Source organism: Saccopteryx bilineata, chromosome 4 (assembly GCF_036850765.1).
Source record: "Saccopteryx bilineata isolate mSacBil1 chromosome 4, mSacBil1_pri_phased_curated, whole genome shotgun sequence".
Lineage (NCBI taxonomy): Eukaryota > Metazoa > Chordata > Mammalia > Chiroptera > Emballonuridae > Saccopteryx > Saccopteryx bilineata.
In genome coordinates this window covers 115,161,408-115,183,245 of record NC_089493.1, presented here as the reverse complement: position 1 = coordinate 115,183,245, position 21,838 = coordinate 115,161,408, and the positions used below count along the sequence as shown (strand labels likewise).

The window sequence follows — 21,838 nt, the reverse complement described above, 5'->3', positions numbered from 1 at the left end:
TATTAATAACTACTTGAAATTGGGTGAGTTCTTTCACTCTTAAATGTCTATTCCATTATTAGTATGGAAAAAATAATTGTTAACTATCTTATATTGAGATGATTTCACATGTGTAAGGTGCTTACAATAGTGCTTACTACAAAATATGCACTGAAAAATAATTTTCTATTATCTGTGTTACAACTCCTTTAGCCTTGACCTGTGCTTGGCACACAGTGGATGCTTAATAAATATTAGTAAGGCAAATAAATTAACCAGTAAATAAATAAATGCATGATGTATAAAAATTGCATCACTATAAAGAGCAGTTATTTCATTTTACTCTGATGTATATGGCAGAGAAATTTTAAGATCATTTTGAATTTTGCAAGTCCTATACAAATATCATATAAAACATATTTAAATACACCCATATATTTTGAAGAAACAATTAGACATTTAATTTTGTTTTATAATAATTTTATTTATGAGTTAAAATTATTTCTTTTTCCCAATTCGGCAGAGGGCCTTAAAAAGTTCATAAGCAGGCCCTGGCCGGTTGGCTTAGCGGTAGAGCGTCGGCCTAGCGTGCGGAGGACCTGGGTTCGATTCCCGGCCAGGGCACACAGGAGAAGCGCCCATTTGCTTCTCCACCCCTCTGCCGCGCCTTCCTCTCTGTCTCTCTCTTCCCCTCCCGCAGCCAAGGCTCCATTGGAGCAAAAATGGCCCGGGCGCTGGGGTTGGCTCTGTGGCCTCTGCCTCAGGCGCTAGAGTGGCTCTGGTCGCAACATGGCGACGCCCAGGATGGGCAGAGCATCGCCCCCTGGTGGGCAGAGCGTCGCCCCATGGTGGGCGTGCCAGGTGGATCCCGGTCGGGCGCATGCGGGAGTCTGTCTGACTGTCTCTCCCTGTTTCCAGCTTCAGAAAAATGCAAAAAAAAAAAAAAAAAAAAAAAAGTTCATAAGCAAAAGGTATTATCTATTTTGTCATCTGCTTTGCAAGCGCATGCTACCTTTTCAGTTGTCTTAAGCTGTCCAACCACCCTGAGTCTGTGCATTATAAGCTTCTTTAGCTTCCTCTTCCTACATAGGTTTGTAGGAAATAAAGATAAATCTCCTTACACTAAATCATTGTTTGGCCGATGATTCAGTAAATGTCTGTTTTTCAAATTATCCTGATCACTATGCAAATATAACATGGAAGACCTAATAAAAGCCTTAATTTTTCTTATTACCATGAGAAAAGTGCATTGTTCTAAAACATGTTATAGGATCTATACATCTAATCATTTTTCATAGCACCATATAGAAAGAGATTACTATTTTAAGCTCACTTTTAAGTAAAAAATAAATTAAACATGAAGGTTGAAAGTGGACAAGAGAAATACTGAGTGAACAGTGTTAATTTTTATTAGGGATGTTCATCAAACCAATGTAAACAGTAGAAAAGAGTGAAATAAATAAACACATAAAATACTTCAAATTAAGTGAAAAATTATATATTTTAAACATTTTATAGCTATTTCCAAAACATAGCTAACATCACATAGTAACAATTCCAAGTAATTCTTCTTTTAACATAGCACATGCATAGATACACATACTACTAGCCAAAATTATTCCATACAGACACAGTGCCTATAACTTATTCTCAGGCTAGTAATCTTGTCAGTACTCAATGATGGGGGGCATGGGTCACCACAGCAGTTGTCTTTGCTGGTCAAGATCACAGTGCCAACATTTTAGCATTCTCCATGTGCTTGTAGATGGGAATACAATAGATGGTGGTTGAATAGATAGATGATAGACTGATAGATGATTGATAGATAGATAGATGATAGATAGATAGATAGATAGATAGATAGATAGATAGATAGATAGATAGACGATAGATAAATAGATGATAGATCAGTGGTCGGGAAGCTTTTTGGCTGAGAGAGCCATGAATGCCATATATTTTAAAATGTAATTCTGTGAGAGCCATACAACAACCCATGTACGTTAAGCATTATCCAATAAAAATTTGTTGTTGTCTCGGAGGACAGCTGTGATTGGCTCTGCCACCCACAACCATGAACATGAGCAGTAGGAAATGAATGGATTGTAATATATGAGAATATTTTATATTTTTTTTTCTTTTTTCTTTTTTTCTTTCTGAAGCTGGAAACGGGGAGAGACAGTCAGACAGACTCCCGCATGTGCCCGACCGGGATCCACCCGGCACGCCCACCAGGGGCGATGCTCTGCCCACCAGGGGGCGATGCTCTGCCCCTCCAGGGCGTCGCTCTGCCGAGACTGCGACCAGAGCCACTCTAGCGCCTGGGGCAGAGGCCAAGGAGCCATCCCCAGCGCACGGGCCATCTTTGCTCCAATGGAGCCTTGGCTGCGGGAGGGGAAGAGAGAGACAGAGAGGAAGGAGGGGGTGGGGGTGGAGAAGCAAATGGGTGCTTCTCCTATGTGCCCTGGCCGGGAATCGAACCCGGGTCCCCCCCACGCCAGGCCGATGCTCTACCACTGAGCCAACCAGCCAGGGCGAGAATGTTTTATATTTTTAATGTTATTATTTTTTTTATTAACTATTTGTCTGTGAGCCAGATGCAGCCATCAAAAGAGCCACATCTGGCTTGTGAGCCATAAGTTCCCGACCCCTGTGATAGATGATAGATAGATAGATAGATAGATAGATGATAGATAGATAGATAGATAGATAGATAGATAGATAGATAGATAGATGGAAGATAGATAGATAAAATAAAAAAAGATGGGAAGGAAGGAAGGAAGGAAGAAAGAAAAGGAAGAAAGGAAAGGAGGAAGGAAGAAATGGAGGGAGGGAGGGAGGGAGGGAGGGAGGGAGGGAGGGAAGACGGAAGGTAGAGAAGAGAAGAGAAGAGAAGAAAAGTTGGTCCTGGCAGAAATGTAATGAATTAGGATGACCAAAAAGGGAGAAGAAGCAGAAGAAGGAGAAGGTAGAGGAGGAGAAGAAGGAAAGGGAAAAAGAGAGAAAAAGGTAGTCTGCTGTTTTGTTTTGCTTTGTTTTGTCCAAAATCCTAAACCCAATAATTGCAAAATGGAAAATGTATTTAGGAAATATCTCTGAGAAAGAGAATTCTTCCCTTCCTTCCTGAAAAAAAAAAAGAAAAGAAAAAAAGTTTTATTGGTATAAGCAACAGATACTTCAGTGGAAACAAGAAAGAGATAGAACTAGCCTCTTAATTTTCACATCAAATCCCAAACATTTGGATATTTAAGAGCAGAGAGGATCTATGTGTCCCTTCCTGATTTAAAATCACCAAGTATGACTGGCTAGACATACAAGGATAAAGTGAGTCTCACAGGAAAACTCCATACTTGAGAGGGACAATGCCAGCCCCACAATGGTGGAATGAAAGAAGAGAGGCCAGACTGAATGAGCCGTGACAGTAAGAATGAGGGAGGTCTCAGGTGATCCATGCCTACGAGAAGATTCAGGCCTCAGATCCCACACTTTGGTAAAACATCGCAGCCCCTAGAATTCAAACAAAATATGGGAGAAATGGCAACTCCACATTGACTGAGATAAAATTCCTAAAATCGTGGCAGAATAGGTGATTGATATAAAAATAAAGTTGAATTATAAATTCAAAAGAAAATACATACTTATTCAAACCTGAATTTATAGACTGAAATTCATACCCACAACAAATTTTAGTGAGTCAGTTCCTCATTAGGTCCTCTGGGTGTCTGAAAAGACTTGGTTTGGGGGTTAATTAAGAATATATCCTGCAGGAAGAAAATACTATCCTAGCTGAGGCCAATGACTTCTTGAGTGTTTTGTTTTTACTGCTACCTAACATAAATTATTTAAGATAAAGGGGCTTTAGTAAATTAAAAACAATGCAGTACTATTCATTTTTATATTCTTAGAGGCTTTAGTCCTCCATGGATTTAGGACTTTTAATTTTTAAATAGGAGTTTAGTTTTTCACCTTAGACTCTTTGATTAAATTGTTATAAAACAGATATAAAGCTGTCAGTTGCCTTGAGTTAGAGATATTCTAAGATGTGTTTCTTTAACTAGAAGTAATCTGAGAATTAGGAAGTGAGTCACAGAGATCATGCGGAATGTGAAACATAAAATACCAAAATGTGTGCCAATAAAAACTCCTCGGCTAGAATGGTATTTGTTTTAGTTTAAATTCACCACCACCACCCGCCCGCCAAAGCCAGTTCTGCTACTAGTAGTGAATTTGAGTGGAGATTCCAAGAAAAATACTGAAAGAATGGAGAAGGGAGACCAGAAAGGAAGAAAAGCCAGTGAAAGAGCAACTATGAACGGGTTGTCACTGTGCAAAACCCGGCTTCCTGCTGCTGGGGGCTCTGAGAGACTGTCCCATAACACACCTCAGAACTCTCCTCTTGAAGAACAAGGAGGCTGTGCAGTGTGTTTGTCTACCAACTTTTGTCTCTCGTTGGTTGAGGATTATTCCGTGGGTCTTAACTTCCCAACCTAATGCTTGGGCTGAACACATTGCTGAATGCAGAGAAAGTACTCAGACAGAAAGACATCAAATGTGGAATTTGTGAAAAGAAACTGCAGTAACCTCCAGAACATGCTAAAAAGAGAAGGCAGGACACACATGGTGTCTGCTAAAACATCCTTCCCATATAAATTCAATGATCAGTAGTTGGTGACTGGGAGATAATGTGAAAAAGATTAAAAAGGAAGAACAAGGAAGGATCTGTGCTGTATAGAGCATCTTTAGCCACCAAGATACAGGCATAAAATAAAATCAATATGAACATGGTATGAATTAAAGGAAGAAAGGGGGAAAATACATAGAAACAACTTATGTTCCATAACCCTACATTTTTTAAACTTGAAAATATACAAATGATAAACCAAGTCCACCTTCTACGTGAGGAGACATGCTTAAGCTATGCTTACATACTCAAGGAAGAAAAAGAGTTTACTTTACAACTAAGATGCTGCAACAAAGAATTGATGCTTCTCAACTCTCTCCCTTCCTGTCAGTCTGCACCTGTCTGACTCACCTCCCCTTACAAAAAATGAAGAGTTACTTTCAGAAAAATTACTTACAATATACTATTGACATAATAGAAGAGCCATTATAGTTTTCCGGCATTTCATTCAAATTCATTTTCAATACACATTTCATTGACACAGCAGTGAACATGTCACATAATAAAAATGAGAAAAGATATTAGAAGATGATCTGAAAACTCAAAATAATCTACTTGCTTAGTTGGCTTATTCAAATATTATCATTATTGACATCTTGATTGATTCTCATGAAGTCCAGGAATAATGTCATATTGGAAAATTCTCTTTAAAACAATGCTACAAAATATAGCAATATATAAAATAGTATCTAATGAAAGAGAAAGACTTTTTTTTACAGCTATTGAGATCAACATATATTTTTCATTATTTTAGTATTCACAGGAAAGATATTTCTGGAAATTATTGAGAAGGCAGAGTAAGGGTGTTCCTTTACGGAAAATTTCATAAAAGTCTATTGTAAGTGACCTTGGTTATAACACCATGGGTTCCAAACAAGGAATTTTGTAAATGGATTTTGTTTGGTTGGCAAAATATTGTTTGCTGTCTTTGTGGTTAGGAATGAATATCATTTAGTATTGCTCATTCTCCCTAGTACAACACACTTCAATTTATTCATTTAGTGTTTATTGAGAATGTACTATGTATTAGGACCTCTGATAGACACTTGGGGTATTTCAGTAAACAAAACAGACAAAAGAATCCCTGTACTCAAAACATCCCTTACATCCCAGTAGGAAGAGAGCCAGCCTTTTTCCTATGACTCCCATTTTCTAAGGTATGTTCACATATTTATATCATCTGCTTGTTCTCTAAAGTCATGTGCATTTATTTTCTCTGACCAGATGTTTATGCCATTAGAGCACAATGACTAAAATGTTTGCCGAAAAGATACTGAAACTTTACAAAATAGAACAAGTACCATTTATATTTTACCTCGTCATTAAACAATATAGACGGAAAGACTAGAAATGGAACTTGTGTTACACATTGAACAAAACTCAGAAATGTATTTGAGTTTATAAACTATGCTAATAGTTGTTACTAATATTAAGTAGCCTGAAAAGTCATCATAAACTTTGGAAAAACATGAAGAAGAGCATTAGCACCATATCTATCTCCCTGCCTTGATAAATGACCACTTACTGTTTTTTCCCCTCACAGATAAAATTTTGAAAAATTTGGTCTTATTCAAGTTACAAGAAATTAAATATCAATATGCTGCTTCAGTAGAATCTCAGAGGGTCATCATTCATGGAGTGCAACATTCAAGCTGAGGGTTTCCAACTAAGGAATTGGTTGGCCATGAAATTTTTCCATTCCTTATAGATGATACTAGGATTTTAGAAATAGTGTCCGTATGCAAAGATGTTCTCTTCACAAGATCAGCAGAGCATAGTCTTGCTATCCCTGCTGCCTGGAATTCTCTTCCAGTGCTTATCCACCTGATAAACCAGCAGCCAAGTACTTCACCATGCTTAAATGTCAGTATCAGTTCTTCACCAAATCCCTAGTTTTTTGTCTAAACCAATTAAGTTGCTTCCTCCTTTTTATAAAAATAGCTGCTTATAATACCCACACACACCCCCACACACACACGCATACACAGTAGAACATCTACCCCTATCTTTTCACTGTAAAATATTTAAGAATAGAGCATTAGGGTAGAAAGGATAATGTTTTTCATATTTGTACCAACAGCACAGAAGAAAGAATTCTGGCAAAGAATTAGGAGCTCAATAACGTCTTATTGAGTACAAGAATGTTTAATTTAAAGATTAGAGAATAAAAACTCTACCTAATATCTGACAATTCATCATAAACTTAAAAAAAATTGACATGAAAAAATGTGATGTATGCCTCAGGATTTCATGAGCCATTCATTGAAAAACACTAGTCATGACAAATTGACACTTCTTTACTGTTCAACCCATCTAAATTTAACCATGCTTTTTATTACTAACAAGGTGATGACAAAAAGAATCTCTATTGGCATTTATTACACTACTCAGAAAAAAAATGTAGTACGTTATTTACACTTTCTTGTACTTAATTCTTTGCTCAGTTATAATATATACGTTACTACTAATAAACCATGTATTAAGCCAATTTATGTCCTTGAAACCAAAATAAAAAGTATGTGGTCTTTGTTAAAAGAGGACCAGTATGTACATAATTCAATATGGACTTGATTGGTCAATAGCAGCAGAACATATAAAGATGTCAGCTTTGAGAACATCTGCTGTTGATCTTATAGCTATACTTCTTGAAGCCTCACCAGAGTGGCAAAGCAAATAAAACGATACCTCTGCTCTGGCCACCACAGCTGCTGAAATAGAGGCCGGCTGCTATTTCTACCACCAGTGTTATAACACAAAAGCATCCATGTAAAAAAGTATTCTCTTATTGGTTACTCTCTTACTGGTCTAATAAAGATTATTTTTTTCATTCTATTACACATCTTGGGGACACTGCTTTATAATGTTATATTTTGACTCCTTTTAATTTCAGTTTACAGTAACTTTGACTAAAGTTGGTTCATACTTAATCTTAAGGAGTGAAAGTTGAATAGGGGATGTACTCTGTTTGCTCCTCTAAACATCAGAGAAGTCTGTTAGATAATTACTTAAGGACTACCCTGACCAAATTTATACCTTCAGTGGGAAAACACAGGAGCATATAGTCTTCCAATCTTATAACACATCTTAATCAGGTTACTCCAGTCTAAATTAATTCCAAGTTATAGATAGCAAATATTAAAAATCATATCAGGATCTTAATTAATTAGCCAGGCCATTGACAGCAACAAAATAAACTGAGTGCAAACAGAGGAATATTTCTAGGTTTCATATTAAGAAAAAAAATATTAATTCAGCATATATGTATTAAGTTATAACTGTGCATCAGGCTCTGTTCTAGAAATTGGAGATAATAGAACAAAACAGACAAAACCCTGTCCTTGGGGTAGGTGTTCACAGTTCACAGAAGACAATTATAGTGCTTTATATGTGCCAGGCATTCTTTTTATTTTTGTTGTTTTTCTTCTTTTTTTAAGTGAGAGGAGGGGAAATAGTAAAAGAGACTTCCTCATGTGATCTTCCAACCAGGATCTACCTGGCAACCCCTTCCTGGGGCCAATGCCCAAATCAACCAAGCTATTTTTAGTGTCTGAGGCCTATGCTCAGACCAATCAAGCCACTGGCTGCAAGAGCTGAAGAGAGAGAATGGGGAAAGGGAGAGGAAGAGAAGCAGATGGTCACTTCTCTTATGTGCCCTGACCACTCTAAAAAGCTTTAACATATATTGACTCATTTAACTATAGATATAGGTACTACTATTACTGATTTTTCTTACTACCAATCTGAGAAACTGTTTAGATAGCTTGTAAAAGGTCACACTGGTAATAAAACTGTGATTCTAATCTGGGAAGCCTGGGTTGAGATGGATATAAAGCCTTGTAAATAAACCTCACAGTGAACATAAATAAAGTTGATCATTCCAGGTTCTAATTGAATTCCTGATGATTTTTATGTCAGAGGAAAAATTAGTGCTTCCCCTCTCAAAGAAAGAAGAGATAGATAACATCACCATCTGTACTATATTATAAAAATCTGCGGAGAGCAGAAATAAATGTCTTTGGTTAGTCAGATGTTCAGAAATCTCTACCATTCAGAATAGAAGGCCAAATGAACTTGTGAACAACCCAAGTAATAATTAATAAGCCTAAATTCTGAAGGGCCTTTAGAGGAGGTTCTTAGGCCATTTCTCAGGTATGTTTACTCCTAACTTATACAGTTGTCCCTTGGTATGTGCAGGGAACTGATTGGTCCCCAGGGCCCCCACAAACGTCCAAATTCAAGGATCTACAAGACCCTTATATAAAATGGCATAGTATTTCCATATAACCCACATACATCCTCCCATATACTTTAAGTCATTTCTAGATAATTTGTAATATTTAATACAATGTAATGCTATGTAAATACTTGTTTTACTTATTGCTTAAGAAATAATGACAAGAAGAAAGTCTGCACTTGTTCAGTACATATGCAACCATCCTGCGCCTAGCTAGCTATATAGTGCATTTCAACAACATTACATTTAAGAAAATATTGTTAAACTGTGGTGGATTAAATTTGTGGACGTAGAACCCCCAGCTATGGAGGGCCAATTATATGTAACTGTAATGGCCTCAGTTTTTTCAATTCTCAGATTTCAGGAGTTAAGGAGTTGGAATTTAAACATGGAAAGGCTTTTTGAGACAGTGGCAGTTAATAATCTACCAGTAAGAAAACAGTAAGAGAAACTTAGTAGTTGTTATTAAAGGGACTAGTAAGTGTGATCTCAAAGGTAAACTATTAAACCAGGTCTCCATCTAATTCAACTGTCATCATCAAAATGTCAGATTAAAGCAAGAAAAAAAAGAATGCATCTACATATTTACTTTAGGTATTAATAATGAGGAGAGAGAGAGAATGAGAGAGAGATAAATTGTTGGCTGGTTTTTCTAAATTATACTATAAAATACTATTAATACTACTATGTGATGGACAAAAGTGGTCATATTTTGCTGAATATAACCCCAAACCAAAAGTCAGATAAAAAAAATCAAAACATGCAAATCATATATAACAATCATACTTAACAAACTTGAACATTATGATGGTTATCCTACTTTAAATTTTAAAAGTAGTTTTGTAAAACAGAATGAAAATATCATATCTTGATTGCCTGAATTGGGTTACAACCAGTGGTGGGATTCAGCCAGTTCACACTGGTTCAGCAGAACCAATACCTAATTTTTTGTTGAGTTCTGCAAACCGGTTGTTAAAATGGAATTTGTAATCAGGGTTCTCTCTAACGTGGGTGCCTGGGCAGCCGCCCAATGTGGAAATCACAAAGTCCTTACTCTTTTTTAACGTTCATCCATGCAGCAGCGTATTCTACGCACCCAGAGTAATGTTCATTCCATCCATAGGTGAAAAAAACTGCAAGTGATGATGTCAATCAAGAAGCAATATGGAAATATATTAAATAGCAGTCATTGTTTTTGTCAGGTGTTATTTAATATTTTTCATTAATATTTTAAAACTTTTTCTTATAATGTAATCTAATTTTGTGTACATCTATTACTATTCTTACTTAAGTATTAAATGCATGAAATAATAAACTACTTTTCAGTATTTTGGTTTTTTATACTTAAAACGGTCATTAGGGCAGAGAACCGGTTATTAAATTATTTGAATCGCACCACTGGTTACCCAGACAAACAGTGTTGTGAGTAGCACAGCCTTTACCAAGTATTTGGTTCCAACCTCATCCCTGGGACTGCTGTTCTTGCCTCCAATGGGTATGTGTGCATTTGAAGACGTCAGAACAAGGAGTCTAATTCTAGGACATTACAGTGACTCAAAAAACTAAATCCTGCCTTGGGTAATTCAAAAAATGCATAGATTTTGTTTTATAAAGGGCTAAATATGTTTTTTGGGTGATATTTTCCTTTTAAGTACAGATATATGAAGTACTTTTAATCATTATGTCTTTAATTTATATCCATCCCTATGGTTAATTAAATAAAAAGGGAAAAGAAAAGCAAGAAGAGAATTAAAGCATAATTTAATAAAAATAAATATGCCAAACCACAGGGATTTGATTCCAAGTTTAGTTTGTGGTTTAAAGTTAGTTTGCTAGACTGAATTACAAATTCATGAAATTCTTGTTTAACCTGGAGAAAATAACAATTTTAAACTATAGACCTTGTAGTTAGTGTCACTATGACTATAGTATCAAGTTCACATACTGTAAATACTAACACTACTATTACTGATTTAATTCTAAGAAGAGCCAATTCAAGCCTAACTACTAAACTAGCTATATTTTTTATCTTGGGATTTTAGATATTTAAGAAAACATTTAAATATACTGTTTCCATGCTCTAGGACAATTCTGCTACATGATAAGACAAGAATTTAATTTTTGAGCAATGTAAAATTATAATGTAACATAGGTAGAGAAACTAAATATGCTACATAAAATGGAATGTTGCTTAAGGAAACATTATAAGCAAATGAACCCTGGCTGGTTTGCTCAGTGGTAGAGCGTTAGCCCAGCGAGTGCATGTCTCAGGTTCAATTCTCAGTCAGGACACACAGGAGAAATAACCATCTACTTCTCTACCCCTCTGCCTCCCTTCTGTCTCTTTCTCTTCCCCTCCTGCAGTCATGGCTTGATTGGTTCCAGAACATTGGCCCTGGGCACTGAGGACAGCTCCATGGAGCCAGCGCCTCAGGCACTAAAAATAGCTCAGTTGCAAGCATGGCCCCAGATGGACAGAACATTGGCCCCACACAGGGGCTGCCAGGAAGATCCCTGTCAGTACACATGTGGGAGTATGTCTATCTCCTCTCCTCTCACTTGGAAAAGAAAAAGAAAAAAAAGCTAAAGAAACCTTTTGAATACTATTTTAATATGAAAAATAAAACATGTACTGAATCAACTCCAAATTCAATTCCTCTCTACTCATAAAAAATGTAGTTATTAAAGGTCCTGCCAATAATTTCTTAAAGCTACTGAAAATAGAGTTTTCCTTCCTAGTTCTGATCACTTTAACACAGATTTTTGATAAAGCCACATTTCTCCACTTTTCATGATTAATACGAGCTGCTGAAATATCTTTGCAGAGGAAACAAATGCCATTTTTCAATGTTGAATCAATTTTTGTTTTACTTAAAGTTCTTAATATTGTTATGTATTGATTTGCCTATTTAGCTTTCCAGCTACTTGAAAATTAAATCCATATTAGATATTCTTTCACTGTGGAACTCTATCCATGTAATAATGCTTTCTAAACCTGTATTCATATTTCACATTTTGCCAAAATACACATACCAATGCTTAGCACACATCACTGCATATTCACTGAATTTCCAGGTTCCTTGAAAGGCAGTATCATATTTTTGCACAGTCGATAGTATCAAATTGCACATAGATATTTCATTGGGTTTTGTTTTTGTTTTTGTTTTTATTTTCAGTGAGAGGAGGGGAGGCAAAGACAGGCTCCTGCATGAGACCTGACTGGGATCCACCCGGAAAGCCCACCAGGGGTTATGCTCTGTGCATCTGGAGCCACATTTTAGTGCCTAAGACGAGGCCATGGAGCCATCCTCAGTGCCTGTGGCCAACTGGCTCTAATTGAGCCTTGGCTGCAGGAGGGGAGAAGAAGAGAGAGAGAGAGAGAAGCCAGAAGGGGAAGGCAGAGAAGCAGATGGGCGCCTCTCCTGTATGCTCTGACCTGGAATTGAACCCGGGACTTGCACATGCCAGGCCAATGTTCTATCACTAAGCCAGCCAGCCAGGGCTCATTGGGTTGTTTCATTGTTGTTGTTTTCTGTGACAGAGACAGAGCAAGTCAGAGAGAGGGACAGATAGAGACAGACTGACAGGAAGGTAGACAGATGAGAAGCATCAATTCTTCATTGTGGCTCCTTATTTGTTCACTGATTGCTCTCTCATATGTGCCTTGACCGCAGGCCTTCAGCAGACCAAGTGACTCCTTGCTTGAGCCAGCAACCTTGGGCTCAAGCTGGTGAGCCTTGCTCAAACCAGATAAGCCCACGTTCAAGCTGGCAACCTTGGAGTCTCAAACCTGGGTCCTCCACGTGCCAGTCCAATGCTCTATTCACTGCACCACCACCTGGTCAGGCTCATTGGGTTATTTTTTCTGGTTCCAAAAGGAAAAAAAGACATAAATTTCACAATTTTCCTCAGATTAAGCTAAATTTAAAATTGAAAGACAATATGCAATGAGATGAGACCTTAGTTATTAGGTATTCCTTATCAAGATCAAGGGAATTAAAGAAATATAAGAATAGAAAGAGGTTAGCCTTCTTTTTTCTCTTTTTGGTTCCATCTAAGCAATAGTCTTAGTGGACTTAATCCCAGAGAAATTTAACAAGAACTCATATTATGCTGCTTATTTTACCAATAGCTCTATTTTTTGTTGGGCTAATGTTTTTCTCTCTTAACCTTGGAAACATATATTTTAATTTGCAAATAACTTGTCATAATCATTTTAAATAAATTTCTTACCTACTGTTATTTGTCAGGTCAAATTATATATATGAAATTACCTGCCTGACCAGGTGGTGGCACAGTGGATAGAGCGTTGGACTGGGATGCGGAGGACCCAGGTTCGAGAGCCCGAGGTTGCCAGCTTGAGTGTGGGCTCATCTGGTTTGAGCAAAGCTCACCAGCTTGGACCCAAGGTCGCTGGCTCGAGCAAGGGGTTACTCAGTCTGCTGAAGGCCCACGGTCAAGGCATGTATAAGAAAGCAATCAATGAACAACTAAGGTGTCACAATGAACTGATGATTGGTGCTTCTCATCTCTCTCCATTCCTGTCTGTCTGTCCCTATCTATCCCTCTCTCTGACTCTCTCTGTCTCTGTAAAAAAAAAAAAGGAAGAAAGAAATTACCTGCATTTTACCTAGTTTTACCTAGTTAGAACTACAGACTTTTTTCAGAAAACTAAAGCAAATTGGTATTGCTGGATTCTGCTAGAAACAAAACACTACCTCCTTCTAGTACTTTCCTAATCTGACTAAAACTTCTGCCTCTCCTTGTTTGAGAACAATGTTGCATTGTCAAACCAAAGTGAAAACTTAAAGAGTACATTTATACAATTGTCGTACCTATGTATGCCCCAAATTTTATACCTGGTTTCTTGATAATTTCTATTCTGTCGAATTTGGGTGGTAGGTACTGTGGTAGGTACTGGATCGTCTGTGGTTAAAGGATACAGTCGATAACATGCTCAAGCAGTACAATATAGTGACTAACAGAGATGACATAAAGAAATGCTGTTCAAAACAAGGAGAAACATATTAAAGAACAATTGGACATACCTATTTTCTATTGTAATAGAACCATAGCAAGTAAATCAAGAAAAGTATGTTATTATGTGGGGGTAAAAGTGGCTCTTAGAACAGACTTTGCAGAAAATTGATTTTTTTTTTTTTTGGATTTTGAGGAAATAATTGAAATCTCTGTGATGCTTTAGAAATAGCTGTGACAACAGCAAAGCAAAAGTACATGCTGCATCTGGATTGACAGTCTAAAGGATGATGCATTTCTGATACTCAGTCTCTCCATTATTTCCCAACCTACCAATTTCCTCTCTCCTCCTAGTCCCTGTAACAATACACTAGATCCCCTACTCCTACTAGACAGACCACTACAAGGACTCCCTTTTCTTCAAACTTAATTAAAATCCCTCACGATCCTTTAAATTGTGGCTACTGGCAGCTCACATGACTATGATATTACCAGTGACCATGAAACTGATCTTAGCCACACCACAAGGTGTTAAAACCTATGAGTGGTGTGACTAAGGTCAGAGGATGCCTTGAAAACACAAATATTTTCGCATGAGGTTGTAACAATAATATGTTCATTTCAAATTACCAGAATAAGAGGGGAAAACATACATTTACAGAGCACCCAAAAGAAAGCTGTTTACATTTTGCCTGTTTTTTAAATTGAAAAATGTATTTGACAAAAGTTATTTGGTGAGATAATAATCAACTCCTATTTTCTAATAATTTTTTTAAGTGAGAGGAGGGGCGATAGAGAGACAGATTCCTGCATGTGCCCTAGCCGGGATCTACTCAGCAACCTCTGTCTGGAGCTGATGCTGAAATCAGTTAAACTATTCTCAGCACCTGGGGTCAATACTTGAACCAATGGAGCCACTGGCTGTGGAGGGAAAGAGAAAGAGAAGGGGGAGAGGGAGGGGAAGAGAAGCAGATGGTCAATACTCTTGTGTGCCCTTGACTAGGAATTGAACTTGGGATGTTGGCATGCCATACCAATGCCAACCAGCTAGGGCCTCTAATAATTGTTTTTAAATTTACATTTACCTGGATCTGATCAGTATGTATAAATTTAAAAACACATAAGGATATAAATTGTTTAGATTTCTTCATTATGGAAATCAATATAAGATATAAAAACTTTATAAAATCATCAGTAGTGTTATATACATACACACTACTAATATATAAATATGTATATTTATATATCAATGCATGTAATGTTTTGCATTTAATGAATATAGAATATTGATATTTACTTATTTCTACAACTATTGAGAAAATTTTGGAATTTAGTTGTGATTTAATATTTTGGTTGAAAGTTCAAACTAATGTAGTCTACCATTTATACTTTCAACTAAATAAAAATGAAAAAATAAAAACAAAGAACTAAATGAGATTTTCATTGCTTTCTTCACAAAGGCTATTTTTTAAATCTAACATCAACCACTACCATAAAACTAAAAGCGTACCATTTGCCAGGTACTTTTAATACACTTTCATTTCATCTTCACAACAGGTATAATGAGGTATTATACGTGTTCTTTGGGGAAATTGGTGTTCTTAAATGTCTGAGAGCTTGAGAGAGAAGAGTGACCAGGGCTGTATGTTCTCTTGAGTGAGATTACAGCTTCCCAGCTAGTGATTTTGTGTATAAGAAATAGAGAGAGTATAATATTTACAGTTTCCCTCAAAGAGGTGCATTAGGTCTAGAAATTATTTTTTTGCTTTATTTGTATCTTGAATATTAATGTAAGTCCATTATATAAAAGGAAAATAGAACAAGATATTAATCTTCTCAGATTCTGTAAACCTAAGCCTTGCCTGCATGGACCCTGGAGCTCCAGAGTGGCTCTGGAAGTGTAGACTGAACCTACTTCTGGGTAGCACATTTCATTTAAGTTTTTGTTGTTGGTGTTATCTGACTAAATAAAATAAAATTTTAAGTGTAAATTTTTTCTTCCAATCAATCTGAAGCCCACTTCAAAGCATGTTATCAACATGATTTAGCAGAACAACACTTTCAAAGAGTTGCAATAACCAGTCACACCACTGTACAGTGGGGCAAACCAAAAGCCACACCCAGGTCTTTCTCACTGATGCTTTTTTATGTAGAGATGCTTAAGATTGTCTGTGTACCATTTGTGGGTGGAGTGCAGAGCACATTCCTAGCAGCTGTGGCGGATGCAATGCTGTGAGAATACTCTAGCCCCAGAAGCCTCCTGGGCACACCTTGGAAGGAAGCTCACCCACTATAAGGAAGTGACTCAGTGCCAACCATGCAGCTCCCTGACCTTTTCAGCCATTGGCTTTGAGGAACACACTATAACATCCTATAGGCTGAACTCATGTATATATGCTAGCTTACTTCCTGAATATAGTGGATCTGCGTCACTGAACCTGGTTCCTGGAGTCGGGTCTTTGCGTCTCCGTTGTCCTCACCCCCAGCAGGACTTGTCCACAAACATTGACTATTGACGTTAACACCTCTATCTTACTACGGAGGAAAACCGTATGGTGGATTAAATTATTGGGTGACCAAATATACTGGTTTGCCTGGGTTTATAGGATTTCCCAGGATGTGGGACTTTCATTAAGTCCAGGACATTCCAGGATGGTTGGAATCCCTAACGATGACCCTTGATAAGTAATGAGATTAGCTACATAAATTGTGGAAATTATTCTTCATCATAAGTGCCATAATTCTATAAAATCAAATTTATCAGTGAATAATAAAGGGGATATTCAATACCATAAATTAGAGTGACAAGTTTAAAAACCATGAAAGAAGTCTAAAATGCATTTCTAGCAACTAAATTATCTATAATAGCATGATTCTCAGCAGTTTTAAAAGGATAACAGAACTTTGAAAAGTACTAAACCATGGTCTATAAATCTATAATCTACAAGTTTAAAATTAAAAATCTAATAATGTTGGGAGCATAAAAAAATCTTATTATTTTATTTTAGCATACCCTCACTCAACCCTCTGAAACAATGTAAAACACATAGCTTGCATTTTTGTATTCTTATGAAAACTTCTAAATTATTCAATTATAAGTAGTCTAATATATTAAGAATAACTTATAAATGGTACAACTAAGTAGAACAATGAGTTGATGCTTCTTTCTCCTTTTCCTTTTCCCCTTCCTTCTTTCTAAAAAAAAAAAGAAAAAAAACATAAAAAATAAACTATTTGATGTGCTCCAAAATATTTGTGTTAAGTTGTGAGATAGAATTTCAATAATTTATGTCCCTTTCAATAAATATAATAGTGTTGCTTTTCATTTGTTTAAAAATGTCTTTTTATTTTCTGCATTAGCTGTTTACTCTGTCTGAGTTATGAATTCTTCTGGAAGAGTTAAGAGTTTATGAGGAATATTTTATATAAGATCCCATAGTCCAAGATAGCCTTGGATATAATGAATCTTTATAACTTCAACTCTAGGACAAGAAAATGCACAGGTGTGGGGAGATTACATCAACATACAAACCTCCTGTTACTATGGTAATAGGACTCTAAAAAATCTGGGTCATCTTGTTGCTCTGGAAACAATCTCAGGAAGACTAAAGTTGAAACTCCGTAATGATCATTGCCTCTGTCTCCAGATCACAATATAGTCATCACATATATTTTCACATATCTAAAGTCACATTAATGAGACTAGAGCATGCATAGTTGGCTTTTCTTAGGAAAAGCCAGAGTACTCAGATAAAGGATCTGTTGCATATTTAATTAATGCAAATTTCATTAATTTTTCTTACCTACAATTAATTTAATAAAATATTAGTTTATTTCTGTTAAACATTTCTTCCAATAATAGTCTAGATTAAATTACACCAAAATATATTTTAAGTTTAATAGATTCTTCTGAGAAATATTAATATTTAATTTAATCATTGATAAAATTAACTCAGAAAATGATAAACATATTTAAAGAAAGTTATCGATGGTTGGAGCTATATGCCATATCTAAGAAAAATTATAGGATTTTTGTCATTACCTCATCATGATTACTGATACCAATTTTATCCCTTCTTTCTCTTATCAGGTTAACAACCCAATTACAACTATTCCTTATTGTATTTAGTATGTGCTAATACTGTTTTTAAAAGTTCTTCACTTAATAGCCTACAAAACCAAATAATGTGGATCTTGTGTTATCCCCATTGTAGGGAGGGAAAGAAAATTAGGGAAGCTAAGTAACATCTTCAAATTTGGAGAAACAAAATTTGAACCTTAGATTTTTGAGTTTCAAATTTCATGCAAAAGAGTTACCGGAAATATCTTCTCTGACGATAGCATATCAACAACATTCGAATACTATTTGTTGAATTCAGTTGGTTTTTGCAGTTGTAAATACTATTGCTTTGGAAATCTGCATTATCTATTAACAAAAATCTATAAAGGTCTTTATATGCCGAGTACCTTAGTTTGTATGAAAAAAATGAGAATTTTCTGGTTTTTTCTTCTTTTTTCACATTTTAACTTCTATATTATGAAAAAAATAAATCAGGAAAAGAACACACAAGTTCACTGATACATCATCCATGTCTGCATATTAATATTTTGACTTTTTGACTATGGTTTTAAAAATATATGATGATACTATTACAGAAGTGATGTTTGGCCTTCACTAAAATTTTATCTTGTCTTCATCCCTTATAATTGCTTCTCCTATTTCCTCAAAGCTAAGATTTTAGGGCCACAAAATCTCTGAGTAGAGGTTTCACTTTAAATTGATAGTGTACTGAACAATAAGCTCTTTTCTTTAAATGGCTGACTCATTTTCTTTCTTTAACATATATTATAAACTTATATCTAAAAATGTTAAAAGGAACCCTTTTCAGTCATTTGAAAGTGTTATGGACTAAATTGTGTCCTTCTGAAATTCATATGTTGAAGCTATAAGCCTTATTATGATGATATTTGGGTATAGGGTCTTTACAGAGGCAAGTAAGGTTAATAAAGTCCTAAGCATGGAAATTCAATTCGATATGGCTGTTGTCATTACGAGAGGTGGAAAAGGCACAAGGCTTGTTCAATCTCTCACTCCAGAAAACATAAAGGAAAAGCCACAGCAAAAGGCAGCTGTCTACAAGTCAAGAAAGAGAGGCCTCACCATAAATCGACCCTGATAGAACCTAGTCCCTGGACTTCTAATCTTCAGAGTCTTAGAAAATAAAAAGCTGTTATTTAAGCCATCTAGTCTGTGGTATTCTGTTACGGTAGCCCAATATGGTAGGACATGCAGGAAGTCATTGTATTTTACTATGTATTTCTCAAAAACTTAATCTTTCTTTAAAGCTATGATTGTTGGTAAAAAATACACATCTAGATTCTAACACATGATGCTACTGATTATTTGAATGCTGAAAACAGCTTATATATTTGTAAGGCTAAGAAAAATGCAAGAGGTTATTATCCAAGTGCAGATGACAGCAAACGCGATTATACTTCCTTTTGCACTTAAATTGGCTATCTCTGACAATGGGCCTGCCATTTCACAACAGGAAGCGTCAGTGTCCATACTATTCCTATTATCCACAGGTATTCCCTTAAAATGCTTATAACTGAAATATTGTTTTATTTTTAATAACATTTAGATCAGTTAACTAGACTCCTGTAAATATAAAAGAGAGCTACATAGCATGCAAACCTGAGGCTCACAGCAATTACTAGGCATTTCCTACCACTAACCTATGAATTATATAAAATAATAAGCACAGAAAATAACTAACTAATATAGAGAACAGAAATATTTCCTTAACCTCTATCATTTTTCACAGTAATTTACTGACATACTGAAAGGAACAAAAGAAGAGAGAAAGACAGGAAAATGGAAGGAAGAGTAAGAGGGAGTATAAGTTTCCCCTATTTCTAGAGCCAAGAATACTTTTGCAAACTTGGTTCCTAGATGTAATGCATATTTAAGAAAGACTCATTAATTTTTATAAATGTTAAGTTTGTGCAGACTGAATTAAACAACCTATGTAATTAAGTAAAATTAACCCCACCTGTCCTATTTCTGTATAGAATTTATCATAATCTCTCAAGCAAGTACAAAATATGTTTCATCCTAAGATAGGAAGCCTAGTTAATTCTTATTTGCCTTCGAAATCACAAGACATCAGTATCTAAAGTGCTTTAAATATGATTAAATAAATTAAGTTAATTTTATCATAATTCCTATGTCTCCTCATGTTAAAAATACACATAATTGGAGAAATTTAAAATAGTTTATAATCAATATACCATAATTACAATAATTTAAAAATGTACCTATATTTACTAATATTCTAAATTTATAAATTATAACAGATTTATTTGGATAAATTATGAAAAATACTGCTACATTTAGAATTTACCATTCAAGACCTAATACTCTTTTTCTTCCAAAGGGGAGTAAAAAAACAACCAAACCAACTTTTGGACACTGTTATAACATTATGTCAATTAGTCAGAGAGTATGCATGACAAGAAATAAATTATCATCATATGTTATGTTTATGATAAATACTTTATAATGAAATTCTGTGAATTTTATAATGAGGTCTAAGACAGCTAGATTAGGCATGATAAATAATGGCATTCTGTGGCAGTAGATTTTTTGTAATCAACAGAAGCCAACAAATGATTAGATACTCCATGGCAACTATAAAATTACAAGTTCTACTATAATGCCAACTCATAGTAGAAAGTTAAGAAAACACATTATTGGTAAATCTATAGGTGACACTGACTTTAAAACGACACCCAGATATTGCTTTTCTAAGCAGTTCTAAAAAATAGATTTCCATTAACCAAAGTTTCTTTCACAAAATGGCATGGCTTCAAATAAAACAGCCTTGTAATAAAGACAACATTTGCTTTCTAAAGCATTTATTTATACTTGTTTGAACTGTATACATTTCTAGGTCATTCCCCAGAAAGTCTAATTCAGCAGTATGGGAAGAGTCTAGGAAATCATATTCCGCGTTGTAATTGATCAGCTGTGAAACTTTGAGAAATCCTCACTCACAGTAGACATTGTTTCTATCTTTATGGGCATTGTACATGTTAAGAAACTTATTGTAATTAAAAAGTATATTTGACTACAGAGATGTTAAAATGAAATTTTGTCTGTACCAAAAATGCATTTGTTGTTCAATTATTTGATCTCCACTACAAAAGTTATTTCCAAAGTTGCATTTTTATAAACATCTTGACAGACTGATCAAACCATATTTATAATAGTCTATTCTCCCCATCAATAAGTCACACAGTCTCCTTGACATTTTGCACATCAAGAGATAAAAACATGGGGATTTTATATCATTGAGATTTACAAGAATAAAAACTATAAAGAGCACCTGGCTTTCACAGTGATTATGGCAACAGTGACTCATGATCTTCCAGTGTTAGAAAAGCAATGAACTAGAATGTATGTACTGATTTGTCAGTTTGTAGACATGTTGACATGAAGATGCTGAAAGCTTAACTTATTCCTGGTGCTCTTTGAGAGTTACCTCAATGATTTCACCTATTTGAAATGCACAAACCATTCCCACTTTGAGCACCGCTGGATGGGAGAGATGCCTAAACAAATCTGGCTTGAATATGTAAAGCTCCAGGCACATGATGCGGCTGATTAGAGTTATTGAAGAGTCAAACAAGGCATTAGCTTTTATTTTTAAAACCAATTATGTACCATTGTTCTAATGCTCACTTTGTCATCAACATCAATCCAAATTTTTTGTGAGATTATTCGTAAAAGAGAATAATAGATTATTTCGTTTGCTCTAGATACACCATACGCTAGCTTGAAAAATGAAGAATAACAGAAAGCTGAGAATGCTCCTGTGCTCCTGATAGAACAGGTACTGAAGCCTCTGCTTTTTGAGTTGTCAGTTGTTGAAATCCAGCTCACAAATAAATCACTCAGCTGCTTT

General features: G+C 35.6%; 1 protein-coding gene across 1 annotated transcript in view; it reads right to left on the bottom strand.

Annotated features, from left to right (window-relative positions):
- MDGA2 (MAM domain containing glycosylphosphatidylinositol anchor 2) overlaps positions 1-21,838 on the bottom strand; it is a 1,032,115-nt gene that overhangs the window by 338,803 nt on the left and 671,474 nt on the right. The gene's annotated exons all lie outside the window — the stretch shown is intronic.